This window comes from Saccoglossus kowalevskii, chromosome 20, assembly GCF_978046115.1.
Source record: "Saccoglossus kowalevskii chromosome 20, keSacKowa6.1, whole genome shotgun sequence".
NCBI classification, from domain to species: Eukaryota; Metazoa; Hemichordata; class Enteropneusta; family Harrimaniidae; genus Saccoglossus; species Saccoglossus kowalevskii.
The window spans coordinates 4,120,483-4,137,323 of record NC_140660.1 but is presented as its reverse complement, the minus strand read 5'-3'; positions in this window follow the sequence as shown (position 1 = coordinate 4,137,323).

Below are 16,841 nucleotides of genomic sequence, written 5' to 3'. Positions count from 1 at the left end.
TAATGTAACAACATAGGTAACATTTCCATGTAAATCTGACAACTTTGCACGAGCTTTTCACAACTTTGTAAGCACTTTGTTAATCACTTTGCGCTTGGACAGTGATGCAATCTGCTACTATAAATAGCTATAATAGATTTTTCATATTTTCGTTCTAAATTTAACTGCGAGGTTCTATATGAAATGTCTTAGGGGGAATATACACCCAAATCCACCAACTTTTTAATTGCTTTTCACATTTTTAGGGTGTGTTTGTACATATTACGGCTGGCTCACATGACAGTCTGCTAACATGGGAGGCTTCAAATGGATTTTATTCATTTTCCATACGTTATAACTGCTGGGTTCGATATAAAAACAACTTAGGTCAAGTAAACACGCAAATCTACCAACTTTGCAATCGCTTTGGACAACTTTGCACGCTGTTTTAACAGCGTAAACCAAACAGGTGCAGACTGCAAAAAAAAAAACTTACCGGCTAGTTTGCTCAGGTTGTCTCCCATGCAAGTACTAACCACGACCGATTAAACTTTACTTTCATAATAGGTCGATCACCTGACCACTCATCTATCAGAGTCCTTTGAAATTTACCGTTATTGGCGGCCATTTAGTGTTTTGAAGTATTTAAAAATTCTACATCCATCGGGGGCCACTGTGATATTCAAACGACTTTTACGACATATTTATTCACTTTCGCTAACATTTAACTGCTGGTCTCGATAATGTAACAACATAGGTGACATTTCCATGTAAATCTGACAACTTTGCACGAGCTTTTCACAACTTTGTAAGCACTTTGTTAATCACTTTGCGCTTGGACAGTGATGCAATCTGCTAATATAAATAGCTATAATAGATTTTTCATATTTTCGTTCCAAATTTAACTGCGAGGTTCTATATGAAATGTCTTAGGGGGAATATACACCCAAATCCACCAACTTTTTAATTGCTTTTCACATTTTTAGGGTGTGTTTGTACATATTACGGCTGGCTCACATGACAGTCTGCTAACATGGGAGGCTTCAAATGGATTTTATTCATTTTCCATACGTTATAACTGCAGGGTTCGATATAAAAACAACTTAGGTCAAGTAAACACGCAAATCTACCAACTTTGCAATCGCTTTGGACAACTTTGCACGCTGTTTTAACAGCGTAAACCAAACAGGTGCAGACTGCAAAAAAAAAAACTTACCGGCTAGTTTGCTCAGGTTGTCTCCCATGCAAGTACTAACCACGACCGATTAAACTTTACTTTCATAATAGGTCGATCACCTGACCACTCATCTTTCAGAGTCCATTGAAATTTATCGTTATTGGCGGCCATTTAATGTTTTGAAGTATTTCAAAATTCTACATCTTTCGGGGGCCACTGTGATATTCAAACGACTTTTACGACATATTTATTCACTTTCGCAAACATTTTACTGCTGGTCTCGATAATGTAACAACATAGGTAACATTTCCATGTAAATCTGACAACTTTGCACGAGCTTTTCACAACTTTGTAAGCACTTTGTTAATCTCTTTGCGCTTGGACAGTGATGCAATCTGCTAATATAAATAGCTATAATAGATTTTTCATATTTTCGTTCTAAATTTAACTGCAAGGTTCTATATGAAATGTCTTAGGGGGAATATACACCCAAATCCACCAACTTTTTAATTGCTTTTCACATTTTTAGGGTGTGTTTGTACATATTACGGCTGGCTCACATGACAGTCTGCTAACATGGGAGGCTTCAAATGGATTTTATTCATTTTTCATACGTTGCAACTGCAGGGTTCGATATAAAAACAACTTAGGTCAAGTAAACACGCAAATCTACCAACTTTGCAATCGCTTTGGACAACTTTGCACGCTGTTTTAACAGCTTAAACCAAACAGGTGCAGACTGCAAAAAAAAAACTTACCAGCTAGTTTGCTCAGGTTGTCTCCCATGCAAGTAATAACCACGACCGATTAATCTTTACTTGCATAATAGGTCGATCACCTGACCACTCATATATAAGAGTCATTTGAAATTTATCGTTATTGGCGGCCATTTAATGTTTGGAAGTGTTTCAAAATTCTACATCCTTCGGGGGCCACTGTGATATTCAAACGACTTTTACGACATATTTATTCACTTTCGCGAACTTTTAACTGCTGGTCTCGATAATGTAACAAAATAGGTAACATTTCCATGTAAATCTGACAACTTTGCACGAGATTTTCACAACTTTGTAAGCACTTTGTTAATCACTTTGCGCTTGGGCAGCGATGCAATCTGCTAATATAAACAGCTATATTATATTTTTCATATTTTCGTTCTAAATTTAACTGGGGGGTTCTATATGAAATGTCTTAGGGGGAATATACACCCAAATCCACCAATTTTTTAATTGCTTTTCACATTTTTAGGGTGTGTTTGTACATATTACGGTGGGCTCACATGACATTCTGCTAACATGGGAGGCTTCAAATGGATTTTATTCATTTTTCATACGTTATAACTGCAGGGTTCGATATAAAAACAACTTAGGTCAAGTAAACACGCAAATCTACCAACTTTGCCATCGCTTTGGACAACTTTGCACGCTGTTTTAACAGCTTAAACCAAACAGGTGCAGACTGCAAAAAAAAAAAAAAACTAACCGGCTAGTTTGCTCAGGTTGTCTCCCATGCAAGTACTAACCACGACCGATTAAACTTTACTTTCATAATAGGTCGATCACCTGACCACTCATCTATCAGAGTCCTTTGAAATTTACCGTTATTGGCGGCCATTTAGTGTTTTGAAGTATTTAAAAATTCTACATCCATCGGGGGCCACTGTGATATTCAAACGACTTTTACGACATATTTATTCACTTTCGCTAACATTTAACTGCTGGTCTCGATAATGTAACAACATAGGTGACATTTCCATGTAAATCTGACAACTTTGCACGAGCTTTTCACAACTTTGTAAGCACTTTGTTAATCACTTTGCGCTTGTGCTGTGATGCAATCTGCTAATATAAATAGCTATATTAGATTTTTCATATTTTCGTTCTAAATTTAACTGCGGGGTTCTATATGAAATGTCTTAGGGGGAATATACACCCAAATCCACCCACTTTTTAATTGCTTTTCACATTTTTAGGGTGTGTTTGTACATATTACGGCGGGCTCACATGACAGTCTGCTAACATGGGAGGCTTCAAATGGATTTTATTCATTTTTCATACGTTATAACTGCAGGGTTCGATATAAAAACAACTTAGGTCAAGTAAACACGCAAATCTACCAACTTTGCAATCGCTTTGGACAACTTTGCACGCTGTTTAACAGCTTAAACCAAATAGGTGCAGACTGCAAAAAAAAAACGTACCGGCTAGTTTGCTCAGGTTGTCTCCCATGCAAGTACTAACCACGACCGATTAAACTTTACTTTCATAATAGGTCGATCACCTGACCACTCATCTATCAGAATCCTTTGAAATTTATCGGTATTGGCGGCCATTTAATGTTTTGAAGTATTTTAAAATTCTACATCTTTCGGGGGCCACTGTGACATTCAAACGACTTTTACGACATATTTATTCACTTTCGCGAACATTTAACTGCTGGTCTCGATAATGTAACAACATAGTTAACATTTCCATGTAAATCTGACAACTTTGCACGAGCTTTTCACAACTTTGTAAGCACTTTGTTAATCACTTTGCGCTTGGGCAGCGATGCAATCTGCTAATATAAATAGCTATATTAGATTTATCATATTTTCGTTTTAAATTTAAATGCGGGGTTCTATATGAAATGTCATAGGGGGAATATACACGCAAATCCACCAACTTTTTAATTGCTTTTCACATTTTAGGGTGTGTTTGTACATATTACGGCGGGCTCACATGACAGTCTACTAACATGGGAGGCTTCAAATGGATTTTATTCATTTTTCATACGTTATAACTGCAGGGCTCGATATAAAAACAACTTAGGTCAAGTAAACACGCAAATCTACCATTTTTGCAATCGCATTGGACAACTTTGCACGCTGTTTTAACAGCTTAAACCAAACAGGTGCAGACTGCAAAAAAAGAGAAAAACTTACCGGCTAGTTTGCTCACGTTGTCTCCCATGCAAGTACTAACCACGACCGACTAAACTTTACTTTCATAATAGGTCGATCACCTGACCACTCATCTATCAGAATACTTTAAAATTTATCGTTATTGGCGGCCATTTAATGTTTTGAAGTATTTCAAAATTCTACATCCTTCGGGGGCCACTGTGATATTCAAACGACTTTTACGACATATTTATTCACTTTCGCGAACATTTAACTGCTGGTCTCGATAATGTAACAACATAGGTAACATTTCCATGTAAATCTGACAACTTTGCACGAGCTTTTCACAACTTTGTAAGCACTTTGTTAATCACTTTGCGCTTGGGCAGCGATGCAATCTGCTAATATAAATAGCTATATTAGATTTTTCATATTTTCGTTCTAAATTTAACTGCGGGGTTCTATATGAAATGTCTTAAGGGGAATATACACGCAAATCCACCAACTTTTTAATTGCTTTTCACATTTTTAGGGTGTGTTTGTACATATTACAGCGGGCTCACATGACAGTCTGCTAACATGGGAGGCTTCAAATGGATTTTATTCATTTTTCATACGTTATAACTGCAGGGTTCGATATAAAAACAACTTAGGTCAAGTAAACACTCAAATCTACCAACTTTGCAATCGCTTTGGACAACTTTGCACACTGTTTAACAGCTTAAACCAAATAGGTGCAGACTGCAAAAAAAAAAAAACTTACCGGCTAGTTTGCTCAGGTTGTCTCCCATGCAAGTACTAACCACGACGGATTAAACTTTACTTTCATAATAGGTCGATCACCTGACCACTCATCTATCAGAATCCTTTGCAATTTATCGTTATTGGCGGCCATGTAATGTTTGGAAGTGTTTCAAAATTCTACATCCTTCGGGGCCACTTTGATATTCAAACGACTTTTACGACATATTTATTCACTTTCGCGAACATTTAACTGCTGGTCTCGATAATGTAACAACATAGGTAACATTTCCATGTAAATCTGACAACTTTGCACAAGCTTTTCACAACTTTGCAGGCACTTTGTTAATCACTTTGCGCTTGGGCAGTGATGCAATCTGCTAATATAAATAGCTATATTAGATTTTTCATATTTTCGTTCTAAATTTAACTGCGGGGTTCTATATGAAATGTCTTAGGGGGAATATACACGCAAATCCACCAACTTTTTAATTGCTTTTCACATTTTAGGGTGTGTTTGTACATATTACGGCGGGCTCACATGACAGTCTACTAACATGGGAGGCTTCAAATGGATTTTATTCATTTTTCATACGTTATAACTGCAGGGCTCGATATAAAAACAACTTAGGTCAAGTAAACACGCAAATCTACCATTTTTGCAATCGCATTGGACAACTTTGCACGCTGTTTTAACAGCTTAAACCAAACAGGTGCAGACTGCAAAAAAAGAGAAAAACTTACCGGCTAGTTTGCTCACGTTGTCTCCCATGCAAGTACTAACCACGACCGACTAAACTTTACTTTCATAATAGGTCGATCACCTGACCACTCATCTATCAGAATACTTTAAAATTTATCGTTATTGGCGGCCATTTAATGTTTTGAAGTATTTCAAAATTCTACATCCTTCGGGGGCCACTGTGATATTCAAACGACGTTTACGACATATTTATTCACTTTCGCGAACATTTAACTGCTGGTCTCGATAATGTAACAACATAGGTAACATTTCCATGTAAATCTGACAACTTTGCACGAGCTTTTCACAACTTTGTAAGCACTTTGTTAATCACTTTGCGCTTGGGCAGCGATGCAATCTGCTAATATAAATAGCTATATTAGATTTTTCATATTTTTGTTCTAAATTTAACTGCGGGGTTCTATATGAAATGTCTTAGGGGGAATATACACGCAAATCCACCAACTTTTTAATTGCTTTTCACATTTTTAGGGTGTGTTTGTACATATTACAGCGGGCTCACATGACAGTCTGCTAACATGGGAGGCTTCAAATGGATTTTATTCATTTTTCATACGTTATAACTGCAGGGTTCGATATAAAAACAACTTAGGTCAAGTAAACACGCAAATCTACCAACTTTACAATCGCTTTGGACAACTTTGCACGCTGTTTAACAGCTTAAACCAAAAAGGTGCAGACTGCAAAAAAAAACTTACCGGCTAGTTTGCTCAGGTTGTCTCCCATGCAAGTACTAACCACGACCGATTAAACTTTACTTTCATAATAGGTCGATCACCTGACCACTCATCTATCAGAATCCTTTGAAATTTACCGTTATTGGCGGCCATGTAATGTTTGGAAGTGTTTCAAAATTCTACATTTTTCGGGGCCACTGTGATATTCAAACGACTTTTACGACATATTTATTCACTTTCGCGAACATTTAACTGCTGGTCTCGATAATGAAACAACATAGGTAACATTTCCATGTAAATCTGACAACTTTGCACGAGCTTTTCACAACTTTGTAAGCACTTTGTTAATCACTTTGCGCTTGGGCAGCGATGCAATCTGCTAATATAAATAGCTATATTAGATTTTTCATATTTTCGTTCTAAATTTAACTGCGGGGTTCTATATGAAATGTCTTAAGGGGAATATACACGCAAATCCACCAACTTTTTAATTGCTTTTCACATTTTTAGGGTGTGTTTGTACATATTACAGCGGGCTCACATGACAGTCTGCTAACATGGGAGGCTTCAAATGGATTTTATTCATTTTTCATACGTTATAACTGCAGGGTTCGATATAAAAACAACTTAGGTCAAGTAAACACTCAAATCTACCAACTTTGCAATCGCTTTGGACAACTTTGCACACTGTTTAACAGCTTAAACCAAATAGGTGCAGACTGCAAAAAAAAAAAAACTTACCGGCTAGTTTGCTCAGGTTGTCTCCCATGCAAGTACTAACCACGACGGATTAAACTTTACTTTCATAATAGGTCGATCACCTGACCACTCATCTATCAGAATCCTTTGCAATTTATCGTTATTGGCGGCCATGTAATGTTTGGAAGTGTTTCAAAATTCTACATCCTTCGGGGCCACTTTGATATTCAAACGACTTTTACGACATATTTATTCACTTTCGCGAACATTTAACTGCTGGTCTCGATAATGTAACAACATAGGTAACATTTCCATGTAAATCTGACAACTTTGCACAAGCTTTTCACAACTTTGCAGGCACTTTGTTAATCACTTTGCGCTTGGGCAGTGATGCAATCTGCTAATATAAATAGCTATATTAGATTTTTCATATTTTCGTTCTAAATTTAACTGCGGGGTTCTATATGAAATGTCTTAGGGGGAATATACACGCAAATCCACCAACTTTTTAATTGCTTTTCACATTTTAGGGTGTGTTTGTACATATTACGGCGGGCTCACATGACAGTCTACTAACATGGGAGGCTTCAAATGGATTTTATTCATTTTTCATACGTTATAACTGCAGGGCTCGATATAAAAACAACTTAGGTCAAGTAAACACGCAAATCTACCATTTTTGCAATCGCATTGGACAACTTTGCACGCTGTTTTAACAGCTTAAACCAAACAGGTGCAGACTGCAAAAAAAGAGAAAAACTTACCGGCTAGTTTGCTCACGTTGTCTCCCATGCAAGTACTAACCACGACCGACTAAACTTTACTTTCATAATAGGTCGATCACCTGACCACTCATCTATCAGAATACTTTAAAATTTATCGTTATTGGCGGCCATTTAATGTTTTGAAGTATTTCAAAATTCTACATCCTTCGGGGGCCACTGTGATATTCAAACGACGTTTACGACATATTTATTCACTTTCGCGAACATTTAACTGCTGGTCTCGATAATGTAACAACATAGGTAACATTTCCATGTAAATCTGACAACTTTGCACGAGCTTTTCACAACTTTGTAAGCACTTTGTTAATCACTTTGCGCTTGGGCAGCGATGCAATCTGCTAATATAAATAGCTATATTAGATTTTTCATATTTTTGTTCTAAATTTAACTGCGGGGTTCTATATGAAATGTCTTAGGGGGAATATACACGCAAATCCACCAACTTTTTAATTGCTTTTCACATTTTTAGGGTGTGTTTGTACATATTACAGCGGGCTCACATGACAGTCTGCTAACATGGGAGGCTTCAAATGGATTTTATTCATTTTTCATACGTTATAACTGCAGGGTTCGATATAAAAACAACTTAGGTCAAGTAAACACGCAAATCTACCAACTTTACAATCGCTTTGGACAACTTTGCACGCTGTTTAACAGCTTAAACCAAAAAGGTGCAGACTGCAAAAAAAAACTTACCGGCTAGTTTGCTCAGGTTGTCTCCCATGCAAGTACTAACCACGACCGATTAAACTTTACTTTCATAATAGGTCGATCACCTGACCACTCATCTATCAGAATCCTTTGAAATTTACCGTTATTGGCGGCCATGTAATGTTTGGAAGTGTTTCAAAATTCTACATTTTTCGGGGCCACTGTGATATTCAAACGACTTTTACGACATATTTATTCACTTTCGCGAACATTTAACTGCTGGTCTCGATAATGAAACAACATAGGTAACATTTCCATGTAAATCTGACAACTTTGCACGAGCTTTTCACAACTTTGTAAGCACTTTGTTAATCACTTTGCGCTTGTGCTGTAATGCAATCTGCTAATATAAATAGCTATATTAGATTTTTCATATGTTCGTTCTAAATTTAACTGCGGGGTTCTATATGAAATGTCTTAGGGGGAATATACACCCAAATCCACCCACTTTTTAATTGCTTTTCACATTTTTAGGGTGTGTTTGTACATATTACGGTGGGCTCACATGACAGTCTGCTAACATGGGAGGCTTCAAATGGATTTTATTCATTTTTCATACGTTATAACTGCAGGGTTCGATATAAAAACAACTTAGGTCAAGTAAACACGCAAATCTACCAACTTTGCAATCGCTTTGGACAACTTTGCACGCTGTTTTAACAGCTTAAACCAAACAGGTGCAGACTGCAAAAAAAAAGAAAAACTAACCGGCTAGTTTGCTCAGGTTGTCTCCCATGCAAGTACTAACCACGACCGATTAAACTTCACTTTCATAATAGGTCGATCACCTGACCACTCATCTATCAGAATCCTTTGAAATTTACCGTTATTGGCGACCATGTAATGTTTGGAAGTGTTTCAAAATTCTACATCTTTCGGGGCCACTGTGATATTCAAACGACTTTTACGACATATTTATTCACTTTCGCGAACATTTAACTGCTGGTCTCGATAATGTAACAACATAGGTAACATTTCCATGTAAATCTGACAACTTTGCACGAGCTTTTCACAACTTTGTAAGCACTTTGTTAATCACTTTGCGCTTGGGCAGCGATGCAATCTGCTAATATAAATAGCTATATTAGATTTTTCATATTTTCGTTCTAAATTTAACTGCGGGGTTCTATATGAAATGTCTTAGGGGGAATATACACGCAAATCCACCCACTTTTTAATTGCTTTTCACATTTTTAGGGTGTGTTTGTACATATTACAGCGGGCTCACATGACAGTCTGCTAACATGGGAGGCTTCAAATGGATTTTATTCATTTTTCATACGTTATAACTGCAGGGTTCGATATAAAAACAACTTAGGTCAAGTAAACACGCAAATCTACCAACTTTGCAATCGCTTTGGACAACTTTGCACGCTGTTTTAACAGCTTAAACCAAACAGGTGCAGACTGCAAAAAAAAGAAAAACTTACCGGCTAGTTTGCTCAGGTTGTCTCCCATGCAAGTACTAACCACGACCGATTAAACTTCACTTTCATAATAGGTCGATCACCTGACCACTCATCTATCAGAATCCTTTGAAATTTACCGTTATTGGCGGCCATGTAATGTTTGGAAGTGTTTCAAAATTCTACATCTTTCGGGGCCACTGTGATATTCAAACGACTTTTACGACATATTTATTCACTTTCGCGAACATTTAACTGCTGGTCTCGATAATGAAACAACATAGGTAACATTTCCATGTAAATCTGACAACTTTGCACGAGCTTTTCACAACTTTGTAAGCACTTTGTTAATCACTTTGCGCTTGTGCTGTGATGCAATCTGCTAATATAAATAGCTATATTAGATTTTTCATATTTTCGTTCTAAATTTAACTGCGGGGTTCTATATGAAATGTCTTAGGGGGAATATACACCCAAATCCACCCACTTTTTAATTGCTTTTCACATTTTTAGGGTGTGTTTGTACATATTACGGTGGGCTCACATGACAGTCTGCTAACATGGGATGCTTCAAATGGATTTTATTCTTTTTTCATACGTTATAACTGCAGGGTTCGATATAAAAACAACTTAGGTCAAGTAAACACGCAAATCTACCAACTTTGCAATCGCTTTGGACAACTTTGCACGCTGTTTTAACAGCTTAAACCAAACAGGTGCAGACTGTAAAAAAAGAAAAACTTACCGGCTAGTTTGCTCAGGTTGTCTCCCATGCAAGTACTAACCACGACCGATTAAACTTCACTTTCATAATAGGTCGATCACCTGACCACTCATCTATCAGAATCCTTTGAAATTTACCGTTATTGGCGGCCATGTAATGTTTGGAAGTGTTTCAAAATTCTACATTTTTCGGGGCCACTGTGATATTCAAACGACTTTTACGACATATTTATTCACTTTCGCGAACATTTAACTGCTGGTCTCGATAATGAAACAACATAGGTAACATTTCCATGTAAATCTGACAACTTTGCACGAGCTTTTCACAACTTTTTAAGCACTTTGTTAATCACTTTGCGCTTGTGCTGTGATGCAATCTGCTAATATAAATAGCTATATTAGATTTTTCATATTTTCGTTCTAAATTTAACTGCGGGGTTCTATATGAAATGTCTTAGGGGGAATATACACCCAAATCCACCCACTTTTTAATTGCTTTTCACATTTTTAGGGTGTGTTTGTACATATTACGGTGGGCTCACATGACAGTCTGCTAACATGGGAGGCTTCAAATGGATTTTATTCATTTTTCATACGTTATAACTGCAGGGTTCGATATAAAAACAACTTAGGTCAAGTAAACACGCAAATCTACCAACTTTGCAATCGCTTTGGACAACTTTGCACGCTGTTTTAACAGCTTAAACCAAACAGGTGCAGACTGTAAAAAAAGAAAAACTTACCGGCTAGTTTGCTCAGGTTGTCTCCCATGCAAGTACTAACCACGACCGATTAAACTTCACTTTCATAATAGGTCGATCACCTGACCACTCATCTATCAGAATCCTTTGAAATTTACCGTTATTGGCGGCCATGTAATGTTTGGAAGTGTTTCAAATTTCTACATTTTTCGGGGCCACTGTGATATTCATACGACTTTTACGACATATTTATTCACTTTCGCGAACATTTAACTGCTGGTCTCGATAATGAAACAACATAGGTAACATTTCCATGTAAATCTGACAACTTTGCACGAGCTTTTCACAACTTTGTAAGCACTTTGTTAATCACTTTGCGCTTGTGCTGTGATGCAATCTGCTAATATAAATAGCTATATTAGATTTTTCATATTTTCGTTCTAAATTTAACTGCGGGGTTCTATATGAAATGTCTTAGGGGGAATATACACCCAAATCCACCCACTTTTTAATTGCTTTTCACTTTTTTAGGGTGTGTTTGTACATATTACGGTGGGCTCACATGACAGTCTGCTAACATGGGAGGCTTCAAATGGATTTTATTCATTTTTCATACGTTATAACTGCAGGGTTCGATATAAAAACAACTTAGGTCAAGTAAACACGCAAATCTACCAACTTTGCAATCGCATTGGACAACTTTGCACGCTGTTTTAACAGCTTAAACCAAACAGGTGCAGACTGCAAAAAAAAAAAAAAAAACTTACCGGCTAGTTTGCTCAGGTTGTCTCACATGCAAGTACTAAACACGACAGTTTAAACTTTACTTTCATAATAGGTCGATCACCTGACCCCTCATCTATCAGAGTCCTTTGAAATTTATCGTTATTGGCGGCCATTTAATGTTTTGAAGTATTTCAAAATTCTACATCCTTCGGTGGCCACTGTGATATTCAAACGACTTTTACGACATATTTATTCACTTTCGCGAACATTTAACTGCTGGTCTCGATAATGTAACAACATAGGTAACATTTCCATGTAAATCTGACAACTTTGCACGAGCTTTTCACAACTTTGTAAGCACTTTGTTAATCACTTTGCGCTTGGACAGTGATGCAATCTGCTAATATAAATAGCTATAATAGATTTTTCATATTTTCGTTCTAAATTTAACTGCGAGGTTCTATATGAAATGTCTTAGGGGGAATATACACCCAAATCCACCAACTTTTTAATTGCTTTTCACATTTTTAGGGTGTGTTTGTACATATTACGGCTGGCTCACATGACAGTCTGCTAACATGGGAGGCTTCAAATGGATTTTATTCATTTTCCATACGTTATAACTGCAGGGTTCGATATAAAAACAACTTAGGTCAAGTAAACACGCAAATCTACCAACTTTGCAATCGCTTTGGACAACTTTGCACGCTGTTTTAACAGCGTAAACCAAACAGGTGCAGACTGCAAAAAAAAAAACTTACCGGCTAGTTTGCTCAGGTTGTCTCCCATGCAAGTACTAACCACGACCGATTAAACTTTACTTTCATAATAGGTCGATCACCTGACCACTCATCTATCAGAGTCCTTTGAAATTTACCGTTATTGGCGGCCATTTAGTGTTTTGAAGTATTTAAAAATTCTACATCCATCGGGGGCCACTGTGATATTCAAACGACTTTTACGACATATTTATTCACTTTCGCTAACATTTAACTGCTGGTCTCGATAATGTAACAACATAGGTGACATTTCCATGTAAATCTGACAACTTTGCACGAGCTTTTCACAACTTTGTAAGCACTTTGTTAATCACTTTGCGCTTGGACAGTGATGCAATCTGCTAATATAAATAGCTATAATAGATTTTTCATATTTTCGTTCTAAATTTAACTGCGAGGTTCTATATGAAATGTCTTAGGGGGAATATACACCCAAATCCACCAACTTTTTAATTGCTTTTCACATTTTTAGGGTGTGTTTGTACATATTACGGCTGGCTCACATGACAGTCTGCTAACATGGGAGGCTTCAAATGGATTTTATTCATTTTCCATACGTTATAACTGCAGGGTTCGATATAAAAACAACTTAGGTCAAGTAAACACGCAAATCTACCAACTTTGCAATCGCTTTGGACAACTTTGCACGCTGTTTTAACAGCGTAAACCAAACAGGTGCAGACTGCAAAAAAAAAAACTTACCGGCTAGTTTGCTCAGGTTGTCTCCCATGCAAGTACTAACCACGACCGATTAAACTTTACTTTCATAATAGGTCGATCACCTGACCACTCATCTTTCAGAGTCCATTGAAATTTATCGTTATTGGCGGCCATTTAATGTTTTGAAGTATTTCAAAATTCTACATCTTTCGGGGGCCACTGTGATATTCAAACGACTTTTACGACATATTTATTCACTTTCGCGAACATTTAACTGCTGGTCTCGATAATGTAACAACATAGGTAACATTTCCATGTAAATCTGACAACTTTGCACGAGCTTTTCACAACTTTGTAAGCACTTTGTTAATCACTTTGCGCTTGGACAGTGATGCAATCTGCTAATATAAATAGCTATAATAGATTTTTCATATTTTCGTTCTAAATTTAACTGCGAGGTTCTATATGAAATGTCTTAGGGGGAATATACACCCAAATCCACCAACTTTTTAATTGCTTTTCACATTTTTAGGGTGTGTTTGTACATATTACGGCTGGCTCACATGACAGTCTGCTAACATGGGAGGCTTCAAATGGATTTTATTCATTTTCCATACGTTATAACTGCTGGGTTCGATATGAAAACAACTTAGGTCAAGTAAACACGCAAATCTACCAACTTTGCAATCGCTTTGGACAACTTTGCACGCTGTTTTAACAGCGTAAACCAAACAGGTGCAGACTGCAAAAAAAAAAACTTACCGGCTAGTTTGCTCAGGTTGTCTCCCATGCAAGTACTAACCACGACCGATTAAACTTTACTTTCATAATAGGTCGATCACCTGACCACTCATCTTTCAGAGTCCATTGAAATTTATCGTTATTGGCGGCCATTTAATGTTTTGAAGTATTTCAAAATTCTACATCTTTCGGGGGCCACTGTGATATTCAAACGACTTTTACGACATATTTATTCACTTTCGCAAACATTTTACTGCTGGTCTCGATAATGTAACAACATAGGTAACATTTCCATGTAAATCTGACAACTTTGCACGAGCTTTTCACAACTTTGTAAGCACTTTGTTAATCTCTTTGCGCTTGGACAGTGATGCAATCTGCTAATATAAATAGCTATAATAGATTTTTCATATTTTCGTTCTAAATTTAACTGCAAGGTTCTATATGAAATGTCTTAGGGGGAATATACACCCAAATCCACCAACTTTTTAATTGCTTTTCACATTTTTAGGGTGTGTTTGTACATATTACGGCTGGCTCACATGACAGTCTGCTAACATGGGAGGCTTCAAATGGATTTTATTCATTTTTCATACGTTACAACTGCAGGGTTCGATATAAAAACAACTTAGGTCAAGTAAACACGCAAATCTACCAACTTTGCAATCGCTTTGGACAACTTTGCACGCTAATTAAAATAAAATATTAAAATTAATTCATTAATATTACAAGCAGTGAGTATCTAGTTATGCTATAATTAGAGAAGGTATACAATTCTCTCACCTGAAAACATTCTATGGCATGACTTGTAACTTGTTCCCATAGATTTGATAGCCTAGGCGCAGTGAATACATCTACGATATACGTCTCAGATATAGAATTTGCTTTACCCCGGTAGTTCTGAAATTAAAATAAAATATTAAAATTAATTCATTAATCTTACAAGCAGTGAGTATCTAGTTATGCTATAATTAGAGAAGGTATACAATTCTCTCAACTGTAAACATACTTTGCCATGACATATAACTTGTTCCTATAGATTTGATAGCCTAGGCGCAGTGAATACATCTACGATATACGTCTCAGATATTGAACTTGCTTTAGTCCTGAAATTAAAATAAAATATTGAAATTAATTCATTACAATTCTAATATTACAAGCAGTGAGTATCTAGTTATGCTATAATTAGAGAAGGTATACAATTCTCTCACCTGTAAACATACTATGGCATGACTTATAACTTGTTCCTATAGATTTGATAGCCTAGGCGCAGTGAATACATCTACGATATACGTCTCAGATATTGAACTTGCTTTAGTACTGAAATTAAATCAAATTATTAAAATTAATTCATTAATATTACAAGCAGTGAGTATCTAGTAATGCTATAATTAGAGAAGGTATACAATTCTCTCACCTGTAAACATACTATGGCATGACTTGTAACTTGTTCCTATAGATTTGATAGCCTAGGCGCAGTGAATACATCTACGATATTTGTCTCAGATATTGAATTTGCTTTACCCCTGTAGTTCTGAAATTAAAATAAAATATTAAAATTAATTCATTAATATTACAAGCAGCGAGTATCTAGTTATGCTATAATTAGAGAAGGTATACAATTCTCTCACCTGTAAACATACTATGCCATGACTTATAACTTGTTCCTATAGATATGATAGTCTAGGCGCAGTGAATACATCTACGATATACGTCTCAGATATTGAACTTGCTTTAGTTCTGAAATTAAATCAAATTTTTAAAATTAATTCATTAATATTACAAGCAGTGAGTATCTAGTTATGCTATAATTAGAGAAGGTATACAATTCTCTCACCTGTAAACATACTATGGCATGACTTGTAACTTGTTCCTATAGATTTGATAGCCTAGGCGCAGTGAATACATCTACGATATACGTCTCAGATATTGAATTTGCTTTACCCCGGTAGTTCTGAAATTGAAATAAAATATTAAAATTAATTCATTAATATTACAAGCAGTGAGTATCTAGTTATGCTATAATTAGAGAAGGTATACAATTCTCTCACCTGTAAACATACTATGGCATGACTTGTAACTTGTTCCCATAGGTTTGATAGTCTAGGCGCAGTGAATACATCTACGATATACTTCTCAGATATTGAACTTGCTTTAGTTCTGAAATTAAAATAAAATATTAAAATTAATTCATTACAATTCTAATATTACAAGCAGTGAGTATCTAGTTATGCTATAATTAGAGAAGGTATACAATTCTCTCACCTGTAAACATACTATGGCATGACATATAACTTTTAGCCCTAGGGGGGGGTCAGTCTAGCCACAGTTGAAATCTTTTAAAATTTGATTCCACAGGTAGTGATGCAGCTTTAGTTCTGAAATTAAATCAAATTATTAAAATTAATTCATTAATATTACAAGCAGTGAGTATCTAGTTATGCTATAATTAGAGAAGGTATACAATTCTCTCACCTGTAAACATACTATGCCATGACTTATAACTTGTTCCTATAGATTTGATAGCCTAGGCGCAGTGAATACATCTACGATATACGTCTCAGATATTGAACTTGCTTTAGTCCTGAAATTAAAATAAAATATTAAAATTAATTCATTACAATTCTAATATTACAAGCAGTGAGTATCTAGTTATGCTATAATTAGAGAAGGTATACAATTCTCTCACCTG